At 38.5% G+C, this 21,117-nt stretch overlaps 1 protein-coding gene across 1 annotated transcript in view; it reads left to right on the plus strand.

Moving 5' to 3' along the window:
- The window catches only part of LOC136866889 (receptor-type tyrosine-protein phosphatase H), an 819,913-nt gene that overhangs the window by 24,259 nt on the left and 774,537 nt on the right, over positions 1 to 21,117 (plus strand). The window lies entirely within an intron of this gene.

The raw sequence follows: 21,117 nt of genomic DNA on the forward strand, positions 1-21,117 counted from the left end.
ATTAAGAGAGCCTAAGTCTAGCTTTTAGTGATTTTGGTCTACAGACCTCGATACCCAATGTTATGTTAAAACAACTTTAGTCCTGGGATCCTGCAGCATAATATTGAAGATGCTTTTCTGAGATGAAGTGTTAATAGGATTTAAGAAAACAACAATATTACTGGAAACCATGGAACGTTGTGTCCCACATTCTGAGAAGTTAAGCTTCAAACCTACAGAGTACATGGAGTTCAAATACTCTGCAGCTATGAAAGGTTGTGTAGTTACTTCTCCATACATCAGCAGTCCTGTCTGTCATACCTTCAGACTTGCACAGCCAGAAGTACAGGGAATACTTCTTCCAAAGACTTTAGCATACCCACAGGGTAGTTTTTCTATCAACACAAAAAACTAGCTGATTTTCAACAGGTGCTACCGTATATTCCTTGTGGTTAGAAAAGAAGACACATTTTACCAGGTGGAACAATGAAGACAGAGGGACGAAGACTAATGAAATAATATTGCCACGCTTATGACTTTGTTAGCCTTTGATGTCTTAATACCTTGCAAATGACAACATTTTATACAAACCTAATTTTACCATTTGCCATATGTCTGTAAAAAGTATCCATGTAGTTTAAATACGTTAATCTGTATGTGAAATTGCATTAAAGAACATATATCCTACATGTTATACATTATAGCCTGAATCATGAGAATATTGCAATTTACAAGAACAAAATTAACCGGTTGATAAATAATGTTTTTTTTTAATGTCTCTTAAAATTAGGTTCCATGGAATTATGCCCTTTTAACAAGCCATGATTCATTTGTAGTCTTAATCAGCAGATTTAACCCTCTTTTGTTTATAATGACACTATGTCCTTCTAATTCCAATTGTTACGATGAGTATCTGAGGATGAGGATGATACGGTCAAAACGAGTACTGTTCAAGAGTAAAACTACGTATCAATTAGGCGGAGAATAAACTAAAGTTTGTGAAAAGTAAATCACATGCATCAATACAGGCCTAACCATGAAATTTATTGCTTACTAGCTGATGTACCCGTGCTTCGCTACGGAATTCTACATTGTATACAGAATTCTAGGTTAGGTGGTGTACAGGTTGTGAGCAAGATTATATTAAATTGCATAGCTCTTAACGTTACCCTAGAAACGTGACGGAGAAGTCACGAAACATCTTTTCTCATACGAAGATTGGGTTACGGAATCTTCATTGTAATGTTAGGCCCGCTTGCCTACCATCAGTCACAATCAGTTTGGGGAGTTTTCATTATAATGGCAGACACTCACACTCCACCTGCCTTTTTACATCCATTTACATCGTCTTAGTAGTTTTCCCACCTGAAATGAACATAGGTCATTACAATGACGTCAGCAGGAATGGTGCGATTAAAAGCAATGCTTTCATATGAAATACCGATCAAATGAAAATCCACACATTTTCTCACTTTTAACGAACAGTATTACGCTGCCGATCTAATAGTCCAAAGTTCCAAACCTGGAATAACCAAGCCGCAGGCAGCCGTGATCCGTGAACACTCTTCGTCTTATTTCGGCCAGGTGGGGTGACGAATAGTGGAGACTCCCAATGCAAAAACTATGCCTTTTTACTAATCTGTTTCCTAGGAGTACCTGATGAGTCTGAAAATCTCAATTCACTACACTGGTGGCGGGAAAATCTATCTGACTTGCAGGCAAATTTTTCCTCCAAGCCAGAGGAGAAACCCTCTCTTCACTATGTATTAAAAAAATTATGAAATCTAAAGTCAGTCATTCCGGGCATTCTATCCGGTCAATTTCCTTCATTTTTTTAAAAGTGAAAGATATTCATGCACAGATTTGTCATCAGGTACTATAAATCACTTAACTTCCACCTTCCTCAAATTATTTGATTTTTCAATTTTTTGTCTCATTGAAGCAATCATATCTTTGGTTCTAATTGAGGTATGCATTTCGTATTGGCCTGCGAACACTCAGTGGATCAAGTGCTTTCTTTTGAGGTATTAATTACTTAAATTGGTAGATTATGAGAAAAGTTATGAGTGCACATTCAATTTGACGTCTCATGTCTTCAACTTTTTTCTCATTGAAGCAATCATATATTTCGTTCTAATTGAGGTACACAGTTCGTTTTGATCTAGAAACACTTAGTGGATCAAGCGCTTTCTTTTGAGATATTAACTACTCAAATTGGTACAGAACAGTTATGAGTACATTTGTCTCCATGACGAAGATCTTTGAAGGACTTTTTAACAGTTCAGCGCGTAGTGTTGTTCCAAGGAACGTTTAATTCAATTTCTTTGTGTGACATATTTCCAAGTGTTTTGTTGACATAATATTACATTCTATTACCACAGCAAATCATGTGCTTTATTTCATTAACTCGAAAGTTCGCAAATACATCCGTGAGGATAGTAACGAGCAACACCATACATTGCGGGCGGAGCCAGCGGGAAACTGGTAGTAAAAGTGAAGAGGAAGAAGCTTTTCTTAAGAAAAGGCTTTCAGTGTTGAATTTTGAGTTAGTTAGTGAATTGTGGTGCTATAATTTTGATAGGCCTAAATTGTAATTCTAGACCAGATCATACTACTATTACAATTACTAAGTGAGCTTCTGCCTTAAGTGTGCACACTGCTCATTCAATACAGCGCATCAGAGTAGGGATCAAATAGCTGGAATACTATGATGAACCAGTCTGTTACGTACTGGCAGTATCAGAAAATGTATGAACCAGAGGAATGACATGCCAGAGAAGAAAGTTTTCTAACTCCCCAGCTATTTCCCACCAGTATTCAGTCAGGCTGTTATACTCAGTACGCATCAGTAATCCCAACTATCTAGGATGAGCGGTAGCATAAGAAACAAAGAACATCACAACAAACAATGGTCAATGTAATGTTATTGTTCAGCAATGTTATGAGCTTTCAATATTGTAGGCCTTCACATTTAGTTTTCTTCCGACTCTGAAATACCACTCTCATCAAAGTCGGTACGGTAAAACTGAATGAAACATAAATGTTCAGAAATTGTATTCTCTATAACTTTTGTTATGCAGTACTTTTTGGTAGGACCAATAACATAGGTATTTAAAAATTAAATTTTACGTGCCTTCCCCTAAACTACAATTTCATTCAGGGTGAATAAAATTGTTTATAACTTAGACTGTAGTTTATTATTCTCCGACTCTATATACTGACTTTCATTGAATCCTGTTAACCCATTTTCTTGTGGCTCGGTGTTGATAAGGACTTGGCAACAAAAATACAAATTCATGAATATATGTGTTACCAAGGCCGGTACGGTAACAATTTATGACATAAATGATTGGAAATTTAATTCTATATAACTTTCATTATGTAGTATTTATCGATAGGACCAATAATAATATAAACATTTGAGAATTAAATTTAAGTCCTTCCCCTCAGCGTGAGTAAAATGACTTATAGCCTAGATTGTAGTGGCTCATTCTCTGACTTCACATACTGATTTTCATTAAATTCTCTTGAGCTGTTTTCTCGTGATGCATGTACAGACAGACAGACAGACAGACAGACAGACAGACAGACAGACAGACAGACAGACAGACAGACAGACAGACAGACAGACAGACAGACAGACAGACAGACAGACAGACAGACAGACAGACAGACAGACAGACAGACAGACAGACACTACAGAAAAAAAAAGTGCATTTCCTTGTTACTATGGACATGACCGATACAAAAATGCCATTCTTTTCAAATTCTGAGGAATGTACAGACAAAACTCTTATTTTATAATATATAGATGTTGTCCTGAGCCTCCGTGGCTCAGACGGCAGTGCGTCGGCCTCTCACTGCTGGATACCGTGGTTCAAATCCTGGTCACTCCATGTGAGATTTGTGCTGGACAAAGCGGAAGTGGGACAGGTTTTTGTCCAGGTACTCCGGTTTTCCCTGTCATATTTCATTCTAGCAACACTCTCCAAAATCATTTCATTTCATCTATCATTCATTAATCATTGCCCCAGAGGAGTGCGACAGGCTTCGGCAGCCGGCACAATTCCTATCCTCGCCGCTAGATAGGGGCTTCATTCATTCCATTCATGACCCGGTCGGATGACTGGAAACAGGCCGTAGATTTTCAGATGTTGAACTGTTCAGTATAAAAACCAAGAGTCAGAAAATTACCAACAGAAAAATTACTTTGTACATAGGCTAGCCTATATATATATATTGTATGACTGCGAGGCTAAATGGTCAGCATTGAGGCCTTCAGTACAATAAATAAATAAATAAATAAATAAATAAATAAATAAATAAATAAATAAATAAAAAAACAATGAATGAATGAATGAATGAATGAATAAATAAATAAATAAATAAATAAATAAATAGTGAGGGAGGGAGGGAGGGAGGAATTGGCAAGAGGTCGGTGAGTTGCTCTAAGACTTGGTTTGCTATGCACTACGCTATCTAGGAAGAGAATGCCCGAGTACCAGGAAGTTATGATGTCACTATCAACAAGTATCTGCGGGACTTCCTTCTCCTTATCTCGTATTCGGTGATGCACTTTCCTCTTGATGACAATAACTGTAAGTAAGCAGAGCATTTACTGACATATCTCACCTAAACAACCTCAGCTTTCAGGCTTCTTGTTTGTCATAACTTTGGTGCTTTCCACTGTTAAGCCACTCTGCTGTTGGAAGGACAACTGTTCACCGGTTGTTGTCACAACCTCACTCTAGACTAGCATGACCACAACTTCAGGCACAGAAACTAGGACTTTCTTCCTGAGAACTTAGGTTTGTACCATTTACCTCATGTTCTGGGCTGGGATTTATGTGTACTAAAATTGTTCAAAATATATTTGTGTATTAAAATCCACTAAACTATGTGGAAGTATATTTTCTTTATTTTGTATTGGAGTTACTTCCCAATAAAGCCATAGGTTACAAAAACTATTTTCTTAAATGGGGACAAATGTGAAATACTACAAAAATGACTCTATAGGCTTAACCACGAAACACTGAATTTTATTGCTTTTCATTCATACATTCATGTGCTGACTTTGGATTGACACATATTGCAGAATAACACTTCCCCATCTGTTCAAATTCAGCAACATAATTTGTAGATCTAGCTCCTGTTAGCATTTTAAATGTCACAAATGCGGCTAAGTCCTGCTTTTAATACTCTGTCTTTTTGAAGACTACACATTCAGAAACCTTTTTTGTACATTACTGTAAATTTTACCTGCATTACCATACTGGTTGTCTTAGTTGGAGAAAAACAAATGGACAGTCATGGAAATAAGTATAGCAGTGTACAAAAATGAAGTTTATTTTTGCCATTATGAAAATAAAAATACTCATTGGATTTGTAACATTCACAACTATAGCTACGCAGGTAGAAAAAAAGCATTTATGAAATATAATACAGAAACATACTGTCAAGTGCTCTTTTTGTTGCAAATAAGTATTCATACACTGACTGAAAATAAGACATAACAAAATCACAACTCCATGAACCTCTCTGGCATGGAATGGATCAATCTTCTTGTAGTCTCGGACATAATACTTTGCCATTCCTGTAAGAGAAATCCTTCAAAGCTGTCTTACTACAAATTTCATTTTCTCACTCTTTCTTCAAGGTTACTCCACAGACTCTGAGTTGGAGTTTGTGAGATTGTGTCGAGTGTGGTTCAGCAACCACAGACGTAAAATACGGTATCCGCTGTATCTGTTGTCTTGTTGAAAATAATAAGTTCTCACAAGACCCAACGTTCATTCTCTTCCAGAATATTCAAACACATGAATCTGTCCATGTTACCTTCAAAAGACATTACTAAAAGGGACCGCAGGGACTCTTAACTTGGGAGCATGGGTCAGCGACGATGGGGCCCTTGGCTAAGTCCTGGCACACTTACCTGTGCAAGGCTCCTCACTTTCATCTATCCTATTTGACCTCTCTTGGTCAACTCTTGTTTCTTCCCACCCCAATAATATTAGAGCATTCAAGGCCTTAGGAGTCTTTCATTTTCATGCCCTTAATGGCCCTTGCGTTTCTTTGGCTGATACCTTCATGTTTTGAAGTGTCGGACCCCTTCCATTTTCTCCCAGTTTTATTTCCTCTCAAAACAATTATCACTACCACCACCCTCCTCCTTACCAATATGCTACCATTGTTGTGAAAGATACTAAATTTACTTTCATCTGTAAACTAATCTGAAATAACATATTCTGAATCTGTTGAAAGCTCTTGTCTTGGATATGTAGTACTGCACATATTCCGATCTCCATAGTCAATTCGGGGACACGATCCGTCATGCATATTGTGCCTGAGGCACTTCGTAGATTGTTGTTCGTATTCATAATTTTCATTCAATGATGGTACAATGGTACAGAATGTTATTCTCTAACAACCAGTGAACCAAGTATTCATATTTCTCACTTGAATGCATTGCCTTCAATAACTGTCACTGTCAAAGGAGTCGTAGAATTCAGGACAGCAATAATACATATTACACTTTGTGTTCCAAGTACGAAAACTGAAAACACATTTGCCTCAGTTTTCGATATAGTCACCATCTCAGATCACACTAGATTTACTGTATCGTGATGACTTGCAATTGGGCGATTTCAATGGAAACCACAACAGGAAATATTTAATATTTCTTCACCATAGAGAAGAGTAAAAATATAGAAAGTAAGTCATGGTTTTGACACTTAATTTATTAAATTTTGTAGAGAAAAGACACGACAGAAGTTAAGATTATATTTTGTAGGACTTCGAGCAGAATAATATTAAAAATGAGGATATTTTAAAGGTGTGGTGGCTGTTTGCTCAGGAGCAGTGTTTTGGAGATCCCTAGTATTATTTAACTAGACATCGGAGAACCAGGCACAAGTACAGTAGACGAGCCTATTGTAATTTGTAAAAGAGACAATAGAAAGGCAGGTTTACAGACGTCCATTAATATAAGGAAAATGCCCTGCATTCCTTGTAAATCTTTCATGGGATGCAAATTTTCCCATATTTTCTAGGCTGAGTACATTTTTTATTTTACCTCAAATTCCATTAAAGAAAGGATTGTTCTTACATGCTTTACAGTTTATTATTTTAACCATAATGATTTGATTTATTTGGATCTGTATTTACTTCAAACTAATCTATCAGCGATAACTTAAAACTTATAGTCTGTCTAGTCAATACTTAATACAATCTTTTATTGGCTAAATGCCGTACATGTTTCAAGAACCCATATGCTCTCCTCTTCAGTGGCATTCCAAGGACTTGTTAACATCACTATTTTATCTTGCTTTACAAATAAATTAAAATGTTGCTGTTTTCACGGCCTGTACTTGTAGACATGATGTGGGCTTATGCCAAGAAAACAAGGTTCGCAGAGAACTTTACTCCGCCTTCAAAAGAAACTCTCAACTCTGGAATCTCTGTCTAGAATTAAAAAACACTTACAAATTCTGCTTCTTATTCTTCTCAATATCTAGTTCAGGCATTTTCTGGACAGTCTAGGCAAGTTAGTTTGCCATGGTTTCCACATATAGTACAAAGTTCTTATAGGTCGCACACGTCTGATGCGTTTTGTTGCCAGTCCTCAAGCATAGTGCACATTTTTTTTGTTTTCTGGTACTGTCAGCTTCTTGAGTCTCTTCAGAGAGTGGATCCTTTTCTTTCAAAGTGTGCAGAATTTCCGTCCTTAGCTTACGATTAAGATTTCCAGCCAAGAGACGGGTCCTCATGTAAGCACTAACCAATTCCTTGGTGAGTTCTTTCAAGAACTGCCTTCTCACGAGATTCTTGTCTTTGTTGTTCCAGACATAAATAACTAGTGCATTGATAGCTGTCACGTTTATAAGTGAAAAAATCCAGTAATAAGCCACCTGTTTTTTTCAACCCAGAGTATGTTCCCGACATTTCATCGACTACACCAACCCCACCTTTCGTTAAATTGTGGAACGTAATGATCACCGGTTTCTTTGTATCACCTGTGCTAGGATCAATAGATTTACTGTGGGGCATCGTTGAAAGTAAGATGACAACCTTTCCTTTCTTTGGTATGTAGGATACTGGGGTTGTAAGGTTCTTGCCAAATCAAAAAATGGAAGAATGTACCTCACGCCCCGTACTTTTCACAAAGCAAACAGGAAGCTGTGTCTTATTTTTCTTAATGGTACTAACAGTTGTTAGATTATGCTGCAGCAACATACTTGAGAACCAGTTGTCGTGGGTGACATGACGTCTAATTCTTGAAATACGTGCTACAAGCCTTGTTACAACTTCAGCAGGAGTTTGTGCGATTTGGTGGTACTGACCTTGCGGTTGTTTCCCCAAGTACACCTCGATGTTCAGGACGTGAGCGTCAACAAGGGAATTAGCTGGTTTATTTTGCATATATTGGCGGAAGGGACACGTGCCATGAAATCCCCAGAGCATTTCATCGATTGTGGTATATTCCGCTACACTGAAGTTTGCTTGACACTTTGCTAGAATATATTCAAACACCTCACGCAATAGGGCAAGTTTATCACTGGCAATTCTAATGAAATGATTCCTATTTTCATCAAAGTGAAGAGCCCTGAGAAGAAATCGGAAGCGCTGCTGAGATATTATATAACGAAAAATAGGTACTCCAGTTCCATCGTCACTCCACATTTCATCTGTGTTCATGTGTGACGATTTCAATACTCCTGCATAAAACGAAGTCCTTTATCTCCTCTAAATTTGTGTTCTTTGAGTCCCTTTCACGTTCGTAATTCTCTTTGATTATATAGATGTATGTATTGGTATAAATCAATGATCTTCTGTAGAATATCACCTGTGAAAAAACACTACCACACTTTCATCGGTGTGTTTCGCTGCTCCTTTGCAGCCTGGAAGATGAGTCTCAGTACTCCGGCGCCTGTGTAGGATCAGACAATTTCCATTTAGTACGATCGTTACCGGTGTAGTTGCCTCTAGAAAGCAGTGGGACGTCATCATCCGAAGTAGATTGGTCTTCCGAATGTTCATCCTCAGTAGCTTCTTCATCATCACTATCACCACTTTGTCCCGTATCTGTGTTCCAGACTTGGTTGCCTTGTATCTCTTTTTGTGGATCGACGTCAGTCCCTATATCATTTCCATCACCACCCAGTTTATTATCTGTTTCTGCCAAGAATGATTCATTTAGGATAGAACAAATACGGTCTGCTTCTCTCTCATCCATTTCACCAAAACAAGGTAAATGTACTCAAATGTAAAGTTTAACTCAGAATTTTTATGTGAACACAAAAGGTTGTGGTGGGTCGTGGTGACACTACATTCCTCCAGACATGCAACGCTCAAACTGAGTGCCGTCTGCTATACTGTGTAGAGGAGATAGACTTAGGAAGGTACTGAGAGGGGGGGTTGCTGTGTCATCATTGGGAGTGAACGGAAATGTAAGTGCGCGGGTCATGGTGACCCACAGCAACCGTTCTCGGATTAAGAATGCTTTACTGTTGGTTAATGTAGTGGTGCGCTCGTTCGTCACTCTACGGCTCGCTGCATGCTGGCACAGCGGGAGCTGACAACAACATTAAGGTGTTAAATCACGTCACACATGTGAGAGTGATAAACTGGTCATCAGACGAATCAGGGACGAATGTAGTAGAAGAAATAAATAGAAAATAAAAAATAAAATAAAGTGTAGTGAAAGACACCTAGGATTGAACAGAAAGAAAGTGTGAAGAAAAGTCATACACCTCCCATATTATCATCATCCTCTGGTTTTCTTCACACTTTCTTTCTAATGTATCCTGGGTGTTTTTGTTGCACTTTTTTTTATTTATTTTCTATTTACTTCCTCTGTAGCCTCCGTGGCTCAGATGGCAGTGCGTCGGCCTCTCACTGCTGGGTTCTGTGCTTCAAATCCTGGTCACTCCAGGTGAGATTTGTGCTGGACAAAACGGAGGCAGAACAGGTTTTTCTCTGGATACCCCGGTTTTCCCTGTCATCTTTCATTCCAACAACACTCTCCACTGTCATTTAATTTAATCTGTCAGTCATTAATCATTGCCCCAGAAGAGTGCAACAGGCTTTGGCAGCCAGCACAATTTCTATCCTCGCCATCTCTGACCTGGTCATTGACTGGAAAACAGGTTGTAGGTGTTTAGTCATTTATTTCTTCCACCACATTCGTCCCCGATTTGTCTGATGACCACTCTTACTTCTCAGGCACACACGGTGTGATTGGAGCTTAATCAAAATCAATTCAGAATCTCTTTATTTGCAAATGAGGTGTCTACCTCGGTGGCAAATGGTACACTAAAATACATTATTGTCAAGCACTAAATATTCAATTAACATGAGAAGAAAATTTTCCTATAATACAATATTATACAATTTACGCTAACAATGTTTTCTATTAAACACACAGCTCATCCTTAAGAAATTTATATTGTTTACAAAATTCTACTTATAATATCTCCTGTACTACTTACAAATATAGTCAACTAATATACAGTATGCGGAATTACTTCAAATGATACTACACAGCTGTATAAGATTAATATTTACATTGCATTTATTTACTATTTTTTTTTACCCATTCTGGAACCTAAGTAGCATAACGACCTGCTGTGTCTTAACCAGAGCCCCTTTTGCCACCACTTTTCAGAGTTCCTGAAGGGCCTTCACAGATACCGTAGCAGTCCCAGGGCCCTCGAAGTCCCCACTGTACTTCACCCCTACAGGCAGTCCCCTACTTTGGCTGTCCAAACTCCTTAGACCAGGGGATGGAATTAATTTATTCACACACATTTTTTTATTTACAATAACCTGCACTGGTGGAATGCCCTCTAACACTTCATTTATTTTCTCTATTGCTGTTTATTCTCTTCTTGAATATCTGTACAGATTTTGGAAAAGGATCAAACATTACCCCTGGTAAACTGTTCCACTCCTTCACACCCTTTCCAATGAATGAAAATTTACCCCAATCACTTCTGCTAAAATTCCTCCTAATTTTATATTTGTGGTCAGTCTTGCCAATATAATTATTTTCCAACTGAAGCCTCTCACGGATATCTCCCCATGCTTCTTCTCTTGTATAGGCTCTATATAATCCTATAAGTCTAGTTTTCTCCCTTCTCTTACTTAAAGTTTCCCACCCAAGTTCCTTTAACATTTCTGATACACTACTCTTTCTCCTGAAATCCCCTGTTACAAATCTTGCTGCTTTCCTCTGCACACTATCTATTCCTTTTATTAGGTATTCTTGGTGAGGATCTCAAACACTGTTTGCATATTCCAATAATGGACGAACCATACTCAAATAACTTTTTTCTTTTAATTCTTTGTTGCATCCTTTAAGTAGCCTCATTATGACATGTAACGATCTGTATGCTTTCCCAACAATGTCATCAAAATGACCCTTCCAGTGCAAATTACTTTCAAATCTCACACCTAAGTATTTGCACTTGCTATCTTTTGGGATAACTACCTCATCCAAAGTATATTCAAATTCAGTTTTAAAGCTCTTGTTTGTAAAAGTTGTAACAGTTGATTTGTCTCCATTAACCTTCATATTATTTTATTCAATCCATTGTTGGATACTTTCAAGGTCCCTTTGTAATTCTGAACAATCCTCAATGTTGTTTATTTCCCTATAAACAATTATGTCATCTGCATACAATCTTATTTTTGATGTTATATTGTTCCCTAAATCATTTGCGTATATTAAGAAAAGTAACGGACTGATTATACTACCCTGTGCAATTCCCTTCCAAACTTTATCTTCCTGAGATACATTATTTCCTACTTTGACTTTCTAAACCCTTGAATTTAGAAATGTTTTTATCCAACGTGTAACCCTTACGTCCAATCCTATTCCCTCCAATTTCTTTAATAATATTCCATGTTCCACTCTATCAAAGGCTTTGGAAAGATCTATGGCTATGCAATCTAACTGACCTCCTGAATCCAATTGATCTGATATGTACTGCTGAAATCCCACCAGTTGTGCTTCACAAGAAAATTTCTTTCTAAATCCATACCGGCTCCTCATGAACCAAATTTTATCATCACATATCCCTCTGATGTACTTTGATATTAAACTCTCCAGTATTTTACCAACTATACTGGTCAGGCTGATTGGTCTGTAGTTCTCTGGTTTCCTTTTATCACCCTTTCCTTTATAAATTGGTATTATTATAGATTCCTTCCATTCCTTTGGTGTTACACTATTATTTATGACATAGTCAAAGAGAAATTTTAAATAAGGCACTATGTACCATCCCATTGTCTTTAATACCTCCCCAGTAATTTGATCACTTCCTGCTGCTTTTCCTTGCTGAAGCAGTTGGATTTCTCTGAAAATATCTTCATTTGTGAATGAGAAGCTTCTTGTTTCTGTCTGTGTCTCTCCCTCTCTATCTTCTGTTTTGGTTTCCAACTCCTGACAATCATCTACTGAATCTTTGAATTCCCTACTTAATAGGATTGCTTTCTCAGTATCTGTTAAATAGTGTTCACCCCCCTCTCCCACCATTGTAGGAATTTGGATTCCTTTTCCTTTTTGATTCCTGATATATGAATACAGCTTTTTCCATTTCCCTTTGTGGTCATTACCCTGTTGAAGAATGCCATTCATATAATTCTCTTTTGCTTCCTTTTTCACTCTATTCAGTTCCCTCATTAGCTGTTTTCTAGTTTCTCTACTCTCCCTACCCTCTTTGATTTTCCTGTTTACTATTCTACATTTTCTTTTTAATTTTCTTATTTCCCTTGTATAATAAACAGGGTCTGAGGTCATTTTACCCTTCTTAACAGGTACAAATCTCTTCTCTCCTTCCCAAATGATTCCTTTGAATTTAGCCCAAAATGTATCCACATTACTCCCTTCACTTATCCAACAACTGAATTGTGATTTAAGGTAAGTCCCAAATTCATCAACTTTAGTTTTTCTGTACAATTTCTTGTCTTGTAACCCTCTTATTAAGCCTTTTTGGTATGAGTCCTACATCCATTACTACAGCCTTATGGTCTCCTATTCCTTCAATTACCTCAGTTTTATCAACAATTTCCCATGGTTTAACCAAGAATACATCTAGTAAGTTATTGAGACGAGTCAGTTCTTGTACTACTTGTGTAAATCCTCCCTCCCAAATAAACTTATTTGCCAGTTTCTGTTCATGGGCTTCACTGGCAGCTCCATTCCATTCAACTTCAGGCAAATTTAGATCTCCCCCAATTATTACCACATCATTATTATTGTTTTCATGAGTATAATCTATTATTTTCTCAAATATTTCCATGTCTCTTTCCTCTCTTCCAGGCCTGTATGTTCCTATAATTCCCACCTCCTTCATATTATCACAAACTAATTTTATCCCTAATATTTCATCCCTTTCATTGATAAACCATTCATGTGAACAGTAAGTTTCCTTCACCAGAATAAACACCCCCCCCTCCCTTTTTATCTCCTCGGTTCTACGATAGACTGTGTACCCTTCTGGAAATACTTCTCTATTACTCACCCCTTCTCTCAACCATGATTCCACTCCTATCACCACATCAGTCTCATAAGTTTCCATCAATGTACCGAATTTTAATTGTTTATTTACTACACTTTGACAGTTTACCAAGAGCAATCTCAGACCCCCTTCCTCCCTAAAACTTGACTGTTGCAATTGGGTAACTTGAAATTCCATACTATCCTGAGTTTCTTTTTCTAGTTGACTGAGCCAGCTTGAAGTACAGCTGGCTCTTTCTACTAGTTTTCCTGGTCAGTATTATAATTCAAGGGAGTTGCCTGTTTTACAGTACATATCTTAAGATTAATAAAATCTAGAACAATATTTGCTATCTTTCGTTTACCTGAATTGTTTAGATGGAGGCCATGTTTTGTATAACAGTATCTCTCAAAACTGCTGCATTCAATAACCTGAGTATTCCGAAAATGTTTACAAATTTTAACAATATCTGTATTGACCTTGTCCACTTCAATGTTCACACACGAGTCTCTACTCAAATCATGCCTGTGGGGCACGTTCACTACAAAGACGTTGATGTAGGTCATCTTCCCTAGTGTATGTTTAAGTTGTGATCTTACATTCTTGGCGTTGTCGTGAGCTACGTCGTTCGTCCCACCGATGATAAGCACTGCATCGCCACTCCCGAAGTTCCTAGTTGCTTCTTCTACATTTTCCAGGACACTGCTGATAGAAGCTCCTGGATATATTTCTCTGGTTGCTGCTATATTCTCGTCGTTAATCACTCTCGCAATTCCCCTTCCTTGGCTATCACCAAACACAGCTACCTTCGCTGATTTAGGCTTAACTGGGTCTTGAATCTGAATTCTAGGCCTAAATTTTAAACTCAGCACGGCAACGGCAGCAGATCGCGATGATTTGGTTTCATGCGTGCGATCACTTTCTTCCAGAATTAAATTATTTAGGGCAGAAAACCTATTTCTATTAATGGGGTACTTCATACATGTTAGATGATAATGAAGTCGAGTTTTGACAGAGATGCCCAGACAGTCTGAAATCAGTAGTATAATGTCATCATTCTTGTTTATTTGAGTGTGGAATAGAGGTAACATAACAGGAGGAACATTTCAACAGTACCTTTAAAACCTGTTTTATGCATATCTGCAGTCATAAATCATTGCTGAAGACCCTTATGCATTTCTCAAAAGGCAGGATCAACCCAGTATGTCATGAAAAGATTGGAGACTGGAGGTATACGATCTCTCAAAGATATCTTCTGAAATACTGAAATATTGCGGACACTTGGAAGGGTCATGCATTGGATAACGCAGGTCATAAATCATACTGGATTAAGATTTGAAGAAACAATCCTCATGGGTAAGCACAGAAACATTAGAGAAGTCACCATGTCAATGACAGAAGAAGTGAGGAGGATATTTTTCATGTTGGACATAAATGTTGTCATTTTTAATTACATCATGCAGAAGATCTATTTGAAGAAATCACTGTTTTAGGATGTTGTTCAATGAGCTCGATAGCTGCAGTTGCTTAAGTGTGGCGAGTATCCAGTGTTCAGCAGATAGTGGGTTTGAACCCCACTGTCGGCAGCCTTGAAGATGGTTTTCCATCGTTTCCCATTTTTGCACCAGGTAAATGCTGGGGCTGTACCTTAATTAAGACCACGTCTGGTTCCTTCCCACTCCCAGAACTTTCCATCGGATCCTCGCCATAAAACCTATCTGTATCGGTGCGACATAGAGAGTTGTAAAAAAAATATAAAAAAATAATTTTAGGATGTTCAATGAATTGCCTAGAATTATTTCTTTAAACCTACAACCAGGGCACACACAATGCTGTTGTATCTGATAGGTGATGTAACTCTTTGAAGACTACCAATAAATAATAAAAATATATATAATTAATGAACGGGGTGAAATAAGTATAAATACCAAGACAATGGGCGCCACCTGTAAAACAATTGCAGGAATATTTAATGGTGTAGAGCAACGAGCCACTCTCTCTCTCAAGGCGACGGTCATCAGGCTGACGAGGCTCCAGACTTGCTTTGTAACCTTACCTGTTTACCCCTGAAATTAGATGAAGGTAGCATGCCAGGTTCATCCTCACTCCACTGATAAAAAGATTTACTGCAAGTTTGATACCAGAACTTTACTCCCAAAATAATAAACAAAAATATAATAAATACCACAATAATCATCACTTAAAGAGACCCCCTCCTGATTGCCGTCCGCAAAGGCAACGTACAAACAACTACGACCAACATTAATCATTACCTCACGAGACCTACTCGCTTGTCGTTTACAAAAGCAAATATACACACCACTAACAACAACCAAATCATTACTTCACGAGACCTACTCGTTTGTCGTTTACAAAGGCAATATACACACTACTAACAACAACCAAATCGTTACTTCACGAGACCTACTCGTTTGTCGTTTACAAAGGCAATATACACACTACTAACAACAACCAAATCATTACTTCACGAGACCTACTCGTTTGTCGTTTACAGAGGCAATATACACACTACTAACAACAACCAAATCATTACTTCACGAGACCTACTCGTTTGTCGTTTACAAAGGCAAATATACACACTACAAACCATCAATAAAATTGTTGATACTATATATACATTTCTTAACATACCTCCAGGTAAGAGTCCCACTACACTCACTACTGTTATAGAACAAAAATCGTATTCTGGTAGAGAAAAGTACGACGACTTTCTCTACGTACGGATGCAACCTTCTTTACGAAGAGCATCCCTAACCTTATTTACACACTTCATCGACGTCTTGAGTTCTTCTCGAGTGCCGCACAGATTGGTGTAACGCCTCAGGTTTCTGCAACTGAAAGTGGATACTCGGCCGACGATTTCCTCGACCAAGAATCAGCTCTGTGCTCAAACACACATCCACTACCGAATCTCGATTCTGTACGCATCACCACATCCACTGTACATAATCTCGTAGAAGAATTGTAGTCCAACTTATTATACAGAGTTGGAGTTACAAATAAACACTTAAGTAGCGTCTTTGACCTAACAGCCGCCAGAAACTCATTAGCATCAGCAACATATAGCGTGCTCACTCCGAAAAACGATACTCAAGAACAATACAACATTGCCTAGGACTATGCGCAAAGTAGCTCCCGCGCGCCGATCAGAGACAGAAACACAATCAGAAACAGCATTAGAGTTCGAATCAGAATCAGAGTCAGAATGACTCGCCGCACACGCGTACATGCTTATATAGGCTTGCTACACGTGGTAATCGCGTCCTGAAAAGTTTAGTGGTAGCAACGCTCACACCGGCACTTCTTCCCGCGTCACTCTGTCAACACAAACCTCGCTCAAAACAAAGCCCTCGCATTGGCTATCGAGTACCTATATGATGTGACATAGACCGTCCACTCATGTATGTCCACATAGATTCACTCCAATTTCTTCAACCGATACAACCTGCCGTACCCCGTGTTTTCAAGCCACCTGTTGCAACACATCCAACTGACTTCAACCGTCCTTCCCGATATAGTCGCAGTTTTCCCAGTTGCACAATCCTTACGGCTAGGCCATATTTACAGACTCTTACCCAAACGGAAATTTATACAAAATATAATGATGAACATATGCAATATTCCCTAACTATACATTCTTCTTATAATATTACGTTTTTACATGGTAAATAAACAAAATTACATGATTTTAACGTAACAAACTATATACGAAAATTTCCTAACCTAAAAACTCGGGAGTCGTACATACGTACGGTTACAATACCTCCCCTTGATTTGTGAAGATTATATACAATACATCTGAGCAAATCACAGTCTTTTCAGTACAGCAGCCTACACAGCCTGTCAAAGTCACTCAGGATTTAAAGAAAATTCACATATTCTTCTTAACATACACAAAACATCTGAACTTACAATACTTCACCTTACATACCTCTTAAGATTGTGAATATTGTGTGTACCAATCATGTCACCTTTGTTATTCAACAGGTGATAAGCACACTTGCCAACTTTCTTACCTACTGTATAAGGTCCCTGATACAATTGAAAAAACTTATGAATTTCTTTGTTGTCTGCAGATGAAATGTGTGGAACCTTTAGTAACACCTCCTCCCCTACTTCAAAACTATCTCCATGATGCCTCCCCTGCTGCATCATTCTCCTATCAGCTGCCTTCCTTAAATTCTGCCTCGCTAAATCAATCACCTTTGAAGATACCATTTCTGCTGAGGGTAGATCTACCCTGGTTGCCAATCTCACACAAAAACTCTCTTCCCATTCTTTCACACACAACTTACACAGACTTACATTCGGAACACATATACATTTCACAATCTAAACATCCCTCCTGTTCTGAAAACACACCACAATCGCACCTCTTTCATCAATACTCTTCCACACTTCAATGAAATCATTCGTACGATCTTCAGCATCAGATATTCCACTCAACATACGTTTGAATCGACCTCCTGTTCTCTCATACACATTGTCACTCTCAATTTCTTTGAACTTTCTCCAAATACCAAAAAGCTTTCCAACACAATTACTCCTCATAAAATCTTCAAACCCTGAATCCCCATAATATTCACAACCACTCTTATGATTCTCATTATGCACAAAATGTGACCTAACCTCCACTTCACAAAGAATTTCACCCACAGCATCGACAGTTTTCCTCCACTCATCCTTATCGGACATACCAGCTTCAACCACCTCAATCTCATTCACACAACCCTTCTCACACTTTCCTTCACTCACACTCTCTCTCTTCCTGAAATCACTACTATCACTGAACTCGAGATCCCGACCATTACTACTAAATTCTCCCACTTCCATATCTTTCATCGCTGTTCCCACTCGCACATCATTCATGCCATCAACACTGTTGCTCTTGACCCTCTTAACGGAAGTTTCATTAATCTCAAAATCATCACTACTTTGACACATTATCGACGTAACATTAATCTCCTCAATTACACCATCCTCTACAACATGATATGTCTTCCTCAAAGACTCCTCCTCCACAAAATAATCTTCATCACCTTTACAACTAACTTCCTTTTCAATTTCTGCAACTTCCCAAAGAGCACCAATTACCACAGTGTTATCACCATCAATTTTAGCACATAGTAGGTCCTCCGACAAATCCTCCTCCTTTTCTTCACACCCCTTACCCCCAAAATCCCTCAAATCATCACCTTCCCTCCCTACATTATCAATTCCTTTCTCCACACTACTACCCCAATCATTAGCTGCCGTGCAATGCTTATCAATTAAATTACTTACCTCCTCCCCTACATTACTAATTTTATCACTTAATTCCTTCCCCTGATTACTAATTTGACTACTTAAATTATTCCCCTGATCAATCAATTTGGCCAACTGCTCCAATACTAACTTCATAAACTCATTATTACCCCCCATGCTACTTTGATTTTGATCACTACCTTCCCCTTCACCCCCCATTACAATTCCATACACTTTTTCCATAGACATATTATCACTCTGAAAACTACTTTCATCAAACTTTGTGTGCTTGTGCCACAACTGCTCTCCTCATCATTAACTGACATACTTCCTTTATGCACTTTTCTCCTTCTCAAATTCATTACACTACTATTACTCTTACTATTATTCATATTCCACTGATAAAACATAGAACTCAAAACATGACAACACCGATACATAACTCCTGACACAAGCCCACTAAAACACTGGACCAAATGTGCCCACCAAGGTCATATAGCAAGTCTGGATATCATTCTGCCTCACGTTGGCGGCGCCAATTGTAACTCTTTGAAGACTACCAATAAATAATAAAAATATATATAATTAATGAACGGAGTGAAATAAGTATAAATACCAAGACAATGGGCGCCACCTGTAAAACAATTGCAGGAATATTTAATGGTGTAGAGCAACGAGCCACTCTCTCTCTCAAGGCGACGGTCATCAGGCTGACGAGGCTCCAGACTTGCTTTGTAACCTTACCTGTTTACCCCTGAAATTAGATGAAGGTAGCATGCCAGGTTCATCCTCACTCCACTGATAAAAAGATTTACTGCAAGTTTGATACCAGAACTTTACTCCCAAAATAATAAACAAAAATATAATAAATACCACAATAATCATCACTTAAAGAGACCCCCTCCTGATTGCCGTCCGCAAAGGCAACGTACAAACAACTACGACCAACATTAATCATTACCTCACGAGACCTACTCGCTTGTCGTTTACAAAAGCAAATATACACACCACTAACAACAACCAAATCATTACTTCACGAGACCTACTCGTTTGTCGTTTACAAAGGCAATATACACACTCCTAACAACAACCAAATCGTTACTTCACGAGACCTACTCGTTTGTCGTTTACAAAGGCAATATACACACTACTAACAACAACCAAATCATTACTTCACGAGACCTACTCGTTTGTCGTTTACAGAGGCAATATACACACTACTAACAACAACCAAATCATTACTTCACGAGACCTACTCGTTTGTCGTTTACAAAGGCAAATATACACACTACAAACCATCAATAAAATTGTTGATACTATATATACATTTCTTAACATACCTCCAGGTAAGAGTCCCACTACACTCACTACTGTTACAGAACAAAAATCGTATTCTGGTAGAGAAAAGTACGACGACTTTCTCTACGTACGGATGCAACCTTCTTTACGAAGAGCATCCCTAACCTTATTTACACACTTCATCGACGTCTTGAGTTCTTCTCGAGTGCCGCACAGATTGGTGTAACGCCTCAGGTTTCTGCAACTGAAAGTGGATACTCGGCCGACGATTTCCTCGACCAAGAATCAGCTCTGTGCTCAAACACACATCCACTACCGAATCTCGATTCTGTACGCATCACCACATCCACTGTACATAATCTCGTAGAAGAATTGTAGTCCAACTTATTATACAGAGTTGGAGTTACAAATAAACACTTAAGTAGCGTCTTTGACCTAACAGCCGCCAGAAACTCATTAGCATCAGCAACATATAGCGTGCTCACTCCGAAAAACGATACTCAAGAACAATACAACATTGCCTAGGACTATGCGCAAAGTAGCTCCCGCGCGCCGATCAGAGACAGAAACACAATCAGAAACAGCATTAGAGTTCGAATCAGAATCAGAGTCAGAATGACTCGCCGCACACGCGTACATGCTTATATAGGCTTGCTACACGTGGTAATCGCGTCCTGAAAAGTTTAGTGGTAGCAACGCTCACACCGGCACTTCTTCCCGCGTCACTCTGTCAACACAAACCTCGCTCAAAACAAAGCCCTCGCATTGGCTATCGAGTACCTATATGATGTGACATAGACCGTCCACTCATGTATGTCCACATAGATTCACTCCAATTTCTTCAACCGATACAACCTGCCGTACCCCGTGTTTTCAAGCCACCTGTTGCAACACATCCAACTGACTTCAACCGTCCTTCCCGATATAGTCGCAGTTTTCCCAGTTGCACAATCCTTACGGCTAGGCCATATTTACAGACTCTTACCCAAACGGAAATTTATACAAAATATAATGATGAACATATGCAATATTCCCTAACTATACATTCTTCTTATAATATTACGTTTTTACATGG

Source organism: Anabrus simplex, chromosome 3, assembly GCF_040414725.1.
Source record: "Anabrus simplex isolate iqAnaSimp1 chromosome 3, ASM4041472v1, whole genome shotgun sequence".
NCBI lineage: Eukaryota > Metazoa > Arthropoda > Insecta > Orthoptera > Tettigoniidae > Anabrus > Anabrus simplex.